The sequence below is a fragment of the Pleurodeles waltl genome, chromosome 1_2 (genome assembly GCF_031143425.1).
Source record: "Pleurodeles waltl isolate 20211129_DDA chromosome 1_2, aPleWal1.hap1.20221129, whole genome shotgun sequence".
Lineage (NCBI taxonomy): Eukaryota > Metazoa > Chordata > Amphibia > Caudata > Salamandridae > Pleurodeles > Pleurodeles waltl.
Window position 1 is genome coordinate 700,696,640 of NC_090437.1, and position 8,037 is coordinate 700,704,676.

The window sequence follows — 8,037 nt, forward strand, 5'->3', positions numbered from 1 at the left end:
CCCTGGTGGACAGTGTTAAAGCGGTGGTAAGACCGCCAACAGGCCGGCGGAAAACATTTTGGATTACGACCGTGGTGGAAACCGCCAACAAAGACAGCCACTTTAACACTCAGACCACCACAGCGGTACAAACAAAAAGCTCGGCGGTCACCGCCAACAGACAGGCAGAGGACAATGTACCGCCCACACTATTATGACAGGCCAATCCACCACCTTTTCCAGGGCGGATTCACCACGGATAAAAACACGGTGGAAACAGGAATTTCGAAGGAAAAACGCTCACCTCTACACACTCCACGAGGAAGGAGGACACTATGGAGCCGGAACTCCATATTCTCCCTGGGATAGTCTTCCTGCTCCTGTACCAGGCGCACCAACGCCTGCGGCGAAGACCACGGTGAGTACTGCACCTACGACACAGGGGAGGGGGGAGGCAAAAAACAGGGACACACACACGCAACACCCCCACCCCCACCCTCTCCCACTACAACACACACACCAATGCATATCTACACATTACAGTTACACCCCCCAACCCCCCCGGAAGAATGCAAAGACAAACGGAAATTAGTGTAACCATTGTAATATATCAAAATTCAGTAAGCAAAAATATACATATATACATTATTAACAAAATATACACCAAGATTAGTAGTCCAGGTATTGCACCATTTATAGTCCGTGGACCACTGGGCCCAAAATGCATGGGCGAGGCCCACACACGATACCAGATCAAAACAGAGAGAACACTGCAGGGGCATCAGATAGAAATACAACAGGCACCTCAGGGGGAAGGGAAGGGGGGGCACCTCAGCCGGATGAGTGCACGACGCCAGATCCACGAGGGGCCTCCATGCCCATTGATGTATCCTGGGGAGTGCAAAGCCACAGTCTCTCAAGTCTCTACAGTGGGTGGGTCGCCCACTGTTCAATCATGGGGAGTGCAAAGCCAGAGTCTCTCAAGTCTCTACAGTCAGTGGTTTGCCCACTGATCAATCCTGGGGAGTGCAAAGCCACAGTCTCACAAGTCCCTACAGTGGGTGGATTTCCCACTGATCAATCCTAGGGAGTGCAAAGCCACAGTCTCACAAGTCTCTACAGTGGGTGGTTTGCCCACTGCTGCCTCCTGGAGAGTGCAAAGCCACAGTCTCACAAGTCTCTACAGTGGGTGGTTTTCCCACTGATCAATCCTGGGGAATGCAAAGCCACAGTCTCACAAGTCTCTACAGTGGGTGGTTTGCCCACTGCTGCATCCTGGGGAGTGCAAAGCCACAGTCTCACAAGTCTCTACAGTGGGTGGTTTGCCCACTGCTGCCTCCTGGAGAGTGCAAATACACAGTCTCACAAGTCTCTACAGTGGGTGGTTTGCCCACTGCTGCATCCTGGGGAGTGCAAAGCCACAGTCTCACAAGTCTCTACAGTGGGTGGTTTGCCCACTGCTGCATCCTGGGGAGTGCAAAGCCACAGTCTCTCAAGTGGATGACAGTCTCCATTGGTTCTGGAGGGGGCTTGGTGCCCAGAGTGCTTCATCCTGCCAAGGACAGACGTAGTGGATGCATGTCTCCACTGGTTCTGGAGACGTAGTGGATGCATGTCTCCACTGGTTCAAGCTAGCGGTGCTTGAGTTGGCAGTGCCCTGTTCAGCGGTGCTTGACTTGGCGGTGCTTGCCCTGTTCAGCGGTGCTTGACTTGGCAGTCCTTGCCCTGTTCAGTGGTGCTTGCCCTGTTCAGCGGTGCTTGACTTGCCGGTTCTTGCCCTGTTCAGTGGATGCATGTCTCCACTGGTTCTGGAGGGGGCTTGGTGCCCAGAGTGTTTCATCCTGCCAAGGACAGACGTAGTGGATGCATGTCTCCACTGGTTCTGGAGGGGGCTTGGTGCCCAGAGTGCTTCATCCTGCCAAGGACAGACGTAGTGGATGCATGTCTCCACTGGTTCTGGAGGGGGACTGGTGCCCAGAGTGCTTCATCCTGCCAAGGACAGACGTAGTGGATGCATGTCTCCACTGGTTCTGGAGGGGGCTTGGTGCCCAGAGTGCTTCATCCTGCCAAGGACAGACGTAGTGGATGCATGTCTCCACTGGTTCTGGAGGGGGACTGGTGCCCAGAGTGCATCACTCACCCCGTGACGGTCCCTGTTGTGTCAGTGCCCCTGCCGCTCATGGGCTAGCGGTGCTTGAGTTGGCGGTGCCCTGTTCAGCGGTGCTTGACTTGGTGGTGCTTGCCCTGTTTAGCGGTGCTTGACTTGGCGGTCCTTGCCCTGTTCAGCTGTGCTTGCCCTGTTCAGCGGTGCTTGACTTGGCGGTCCTTGCCCTGTTCAGCGGTGCTTGACTTGGCGGTCCTTGCCCTGTTCAGCGGTGCTTGCCCTGTTCAGCGGTGCTTGACTTGGTGGTCCTTGCCCTGTTCAGCGGTGGTTGCCCTGTTCAGCGGTGCTTGACTTGGTGTGCTTGCCCTGTTCAGCGGTGCTTGACTTGGCCGTCCTTGCCCTGTTCAGCGGTGCTTGCCCTGTTCAGCAGTGCTTGCCCTATTCAGCAGTGCTTGACTTGGCGGTCCTTGCCCTGTTCAGCAGGGCTTGACTTGGCAGTCCTTGCCCTGTTCAGCGGTGCTTGCCCTGTTCAGCGGTGCTTGACTTGGCGGTCCTTCCCTGTTCAGCGGTGCTTTCCCTGTTCAGTGGTGCTTGCCCTGTTCAGCGGTGCTTGACTTGGCGGTCCTTGCCCTGTTCATCGGTGCTTGCTCTGTTCAGCGGTGCTTGACTTGGCGGTCCTTCACTGCCCAGCTGGGCTGGGGCTGGCGGTCCTTCATTGGTCAGCTGGGCTGTCGCTGGCGGGGCCCTCCTGGGCAGCTCGGCTGTGGCTGGTGGGGCCCTCCTGGGCAGCTGGGCTGTGGCTGGCAGGGCTCTCCTGGGCAGCTGGGCTGTGGCTGGCGGGGCCCTCCTGGGCACCTGGGCTTTGGCTGGTGGGGCGATGGGGCTGGCGGTGGCCTCCTGGGCAGCGACGATGGGGCTGGCGGTGGCCTCCTGGGCAGCGACGATGGGGCTGGCAGGGTCCTCCTGGGCAGTGACGATGGGGCTGGCGGGGCCCTCCTGGCCAGTGGGGATGATGGTGGTCTTCTCTGCCGTCCTGCTCCTCCCAGACTTGCCGGGTTTCTTCTGGCCCTTCCCCACCTTGGGAGGAGTCACAGCTGAGTCCACACTCCCACCGGGACCCCTCGGAGCGGCTTGGGTGGCTGGAGTCTTCCCCCTCTCCCGCCGGGCACTGGCCAACTTCTGGTGCTTCACAGGGGGGGGACTGGCTGTGCTGTGGCTCTGTGACACACTGGCTGTCCTGGTGGCCGGTGCACTCCACATACCTGTGACAACAGGCACCACTTGTCCCGGAGATTTTGTGGCTGAGGGGCTAGTATGGGACCTATGAGTTGGACGGGGGTGGTGGGAAATAGATTAAGGGTGGAGAGGAAAAGTTGTTTGGACACACTGGGACGGGTAGCTGGAGGGGGTTTGGGAGTGGAGGAAGAGGTGGTGGTTGTAGGAGGTGTACATTTTGTGACTTTGGGTGCAGGTGAATGCGCTGGAGGCTGTTGTGAGGTGGATGTATGTTGGGTGGGTGTGTGCCTGCGTTTGTGTATCTTCGGAGGGGGCGTCACAGACACACTGGGAGAGGACACAGGGGACGTGTGAATGGTAGTGGGGGTGGTGACTGCAGAGGTACAGGGGATTGGGTCTGGGTGAAGGAAGTTGGAGGGGGGAGGCTAGACACAGGGACAATGGCTACCATCAGTGCTGAGGTCAGAGTTTGAAAGGTTCGATGAAGGGCAGCCTGACCAGAATGAATGCCCTCCAGGAATGCATTGGTTTGTTGCAAATCCCTTTCTACACCCTGGATGGCATTCAAAATGGTAGACTGCCCAACAGTGAGGGACCTGAGGAGGTCAATGGCCTCCTCACTGAGGGCAGCAGAGGTGACAGGGACAGAGGCTGAGGTGCCTGGGGTGAAGGTGATTCCCACCCTCCTGGGTGAGCGGGCACGGGGAGAAGGCTGAGGGGCTGCTGTAAATTGTAAATTGTAAATTAGCACTTGTATAGCGCACTACTCACCCGTTAGGGTCTCAAGGCGCTGTACTCATACCGCTATGGAACCCCTCCTAGCTTTTCCCTGTGAGGCGCCCACTCCTGAGCACCCCCAGGGTGAAGCCAGGCATCCAAGCGATGTTGGGGCCGTTGTGGAGATTAAGCAAGCTATTGCCCAGAGTTGCAGAGTGGGACCCATGAATTAGATTAGGCACTGAGGCGAGAATTATCTGGTCAAGGGGAATTGAGCCCAAGACCTGCCGAAGCGGGACTTGAACCCTGGTCTTGAGCCAGATCTCTGCTTCAGGGTCTGCCGCTCTAACCATTGAGCCACACTTCTCCACTGCTGGGGGCGCGGTGCTGGTAGGGGGGGGCGGCTGTACCTGTAGAAGTGGGGGGCACAGATGTTGCCGCCACCACAAGGGAGCTCCCATCGGAGGACGAGTCCGTGTCGCTGGTTTCAGCTCCTGTCACCGCTGTGGTGCTCCCCTCGCCCTCCGTCCCACTGGTGTATTCAGAGTCCGTGGTGTGGCCCTCCATGGCCATGTGGGATGCAGCTCCCTCGTGCTCCGGTGCCACTGCTCCTCCGCCTGATGATGCTAATGCACACAAGAACAGGGACACCACAAAAAGGGGAGGGGAAACAGAAGAAAGACATGTTGGGTGCATGGCTTACAGCTACAGTTGGCGGACAAGACAGACACAGAAGCCCCCTGCACTACGTCGCGCTGTTGGGCTCTACAGTGCAATTCCTGGGAAATGGCCTACAAGGCTATGGACGACATATGCACACATAGATGACACAGGGGGCATGAATAGCTGTACTTGGCACTCTACAGAGGTGGTGTGGGGGGCCACAGGGCCATTCCTTACGAAGGTGCCTAGCCTACGGAACTCGCCCTGGCGTAGGGAAACCCACAGCCCTCCTCCCCCACCCAGACCCCTCCACTGTGCGCAAAGTCAGCTGAATGAGAGTGTACTCACCCCCTTGTGTCTGGTGTGATGCCTTCAAGCGCCCATCCAACTCCAGGTAGGCCACCGCCAGGATCCTGAACATCAGGGGGGTCATGGTTCGACGGGCACCCCTCCAACGTTGGGAGGCCATCCCCAGCTGAGCCTCCACCGTCTTCTTGCTCCAGCGGCGAATATCCTCCCATCTTTTCCAGCAGTGGGTGCTCTGTCTGTGGTGGACCCCCAGGATCCAGACGTCCTTGGCGATGGCACGCCAAATATCCTTCTTCTGGTGGGCGCTGACCTACATGAAATGTACAGGGGAAGAAGAGAAGTCATTACCAACTGCGCCGTCAAAGTGAGTGGCCCCCATCCCTACCCTTGCCATGTGGCACATGCACCCACCGTCTTTCATGCACGCAGAACTCTGCCCCCTTCCTTCTTACAACCAGCCCTCTCCACACAGGCATAGCCCATACAACATGCTCTCTCTGTACTTACCTGTTGGTCTGGAGGAGAGTAGCGTGTACTGGGGGAGGACCCCATCGACGAGCTTCTCCAACTCCTCCGATGTGAAGGCAGGGGCTCTTTCCCCAGACGCACGAGCCATTGTCTCTTCCATACCGAGGTCACAGCAGCACTTGCAGTGTAGGTCCTCTCCTGTCGAAGATCAGGCATCGAGTGATTCAACAGATAGAAAATGGCGGTCACGTCCGCGGCGGTCACGTCCGCGGCAGTGCGTACCATCACCGCCGGCGTACATCGTCATTGGCTCCTGGGACCCATAGGGTCCAATGTTAACCAATGCAGCATTGCGGCGTGGTCTTCGACCGCCTACCGCAACGGTGTACAATGCCAGCGCAGTTACCTCACATCCCTTTGTCCCACTTTAGAGGTCAGGCAGCCGCCATTTCAGGGGCCCACATGGCCTAATTACCAACTGCGTCACACATACCTAGGCCTACTCTCAACACACATACAGGCCACAATTTGTGTATGAATGGCGTTCTCTGTAGACTGTGGGTACATACCTCTGAGTTGTTTGACTCTGTGCTCGCTTTTGTCCTTCATAGGCACCGTCCGCTGGGACATGTGAAAAGATGGCGGAATCCTCCGGTGTACCGACCGCTGGTGGACCTATCGACAATGGAGGAAAGAAATTTGATTATCACCTACAGGTTTGACCGTGCCACAATCCATGAACTGTGTACCCAGTTGGAGCCTGACCTGATGTCAGCAATCCACCATCCCACAGGAATCCCCCCTCAAGTGCAGTAGCTGTCAGTGCTTCATTTCCTTGCAAGTGGGTCTTTTCAAACAACTGTGGCCATGGCATCAGGGATGTCCCAGCCTATGTTTTCCAACGTATTGTCCAGAGTGTTGTCTGCCCTGCTGAAACACATGCAGAGCTACATCGTTTTCCCTCAGGTGGAGGATTTGCCTACAGTGAAAGGTGACTTCTATGCCCTTGGACATATCCCCAACATCATAGGTGCCATTGATGGGACCCATGTGGCTTTGGTCCCCCCCCACAGGAGTGAACAGGTGTACAGGAACCGGAAGAGTTATCATTCCATGAATGTACAGATGGTATGTTTGGCAGACCAGTACATCTCCCATGTGAATGTCATGTTCCCTGGCTCAGTGCATGATGCCTACATCATGCGGAATAGCAGCATCCCTTATGTGATGGGTCAACTCCAGAGGCACTGTGTGTGGCTATTAGGTGACTCTGGTTACCCCAACCTGTCATGGCTACTGACCCCAGTGAGGAATCCCAGGACAAGGGCAGAGGAACGCTACAATGAGGCCCATTGGCGAACTAGGAGGGTGATCGAGCGGACCTGAAGGCCAGGTTCAGGTGCCTCCATATGACAGGTGGATCCCTATTCTACTCACCAAAGAAGGTGTGCCAGATCATCGTGGCCTGCTGTATGCTTCACAACTTGGCTTTGCGATGACAGGTGCCTTTTCTGCAGGAGGATGGTCCAGATGGCGGTGTTGTGGCAGCTGTGGAGCCTGTGGACAGTGATGAGGAGGAAGCAGAGGAAGAAGACATGCAGAACAGGGACTCAGTCATCCAGCAATATTTCCAGTGAAACACAGGTGAGAATACATTCCTGCCTACTACATGTACTTTTACACTTCTACCTCCATCCTGTCTGTCGATTTCACCCAGTGTATGGTCAACTGAGTTGTCACTTTCCCTTACGGTTTCACAGGTGTGGGTCCCAACGTGTGTCATCTGCTTAGATTCCTCAGGTACTAGAGCTGTGTGACATAGGTATGTTGACATTACTATTTCATGAACATTTTGTCACTGTAATTGCAAATACACTATTTCGAAATCACAGACAAACTCCAGATCTTTTGGTGCTTTAGGAGTGTTTATTTAAATACAAAATATTGGAGGGGGAAGTTAAATGGTGAGGGGTGATGGTGAAGGAGCGTCCATGGCAGAGTCTAGTCTATTAGTCTCACAGGTGCATTGCCCATATGGGCATAGGAAGTGGAGCTGGGGCAGTTTCAATATGGACAGGGTGACAAAGTGGGACAGTGGGATGACAATCAGGGTGGTCTTATTTCTTGGCAGGGGTCTTGGTATCGTGCTCTGTCTTGTTCCTGGATCTCAGGGAACGTTTGCGGGGTGGATCTCCCTCTGCAGGGGGTGGTGTGCTGGTGTGGTGGTCCTGTGGCAGTGCCTCCTGTCCACTAGCGCCGGTGGAGGTGGTGGGCAGTTCATCGTCCATGCTAGTGTCAGGGGCCCCTTGTAGTGCCACAGTGTCCCTCCTGGTGTTGAGTACTTCCTTCAGCACCCCTACGATGGTGCCCAGGGCGGAGCTGATGGTTCTGAGTTCCTCCCTGAACCCCAAATACTGTTCCTCCTGCATGCGCTGGGTCTCCTGAAACTTGGCCAGTACCGTTGCCATTGTCTCCTGGGAGTGGTGGTATGCTCCCATGATGGAGGAGAGGGCCTCGTGGAGAGTGGGTTCCCTTGGCCTGTCCGCCCCCTGTCGCACAGC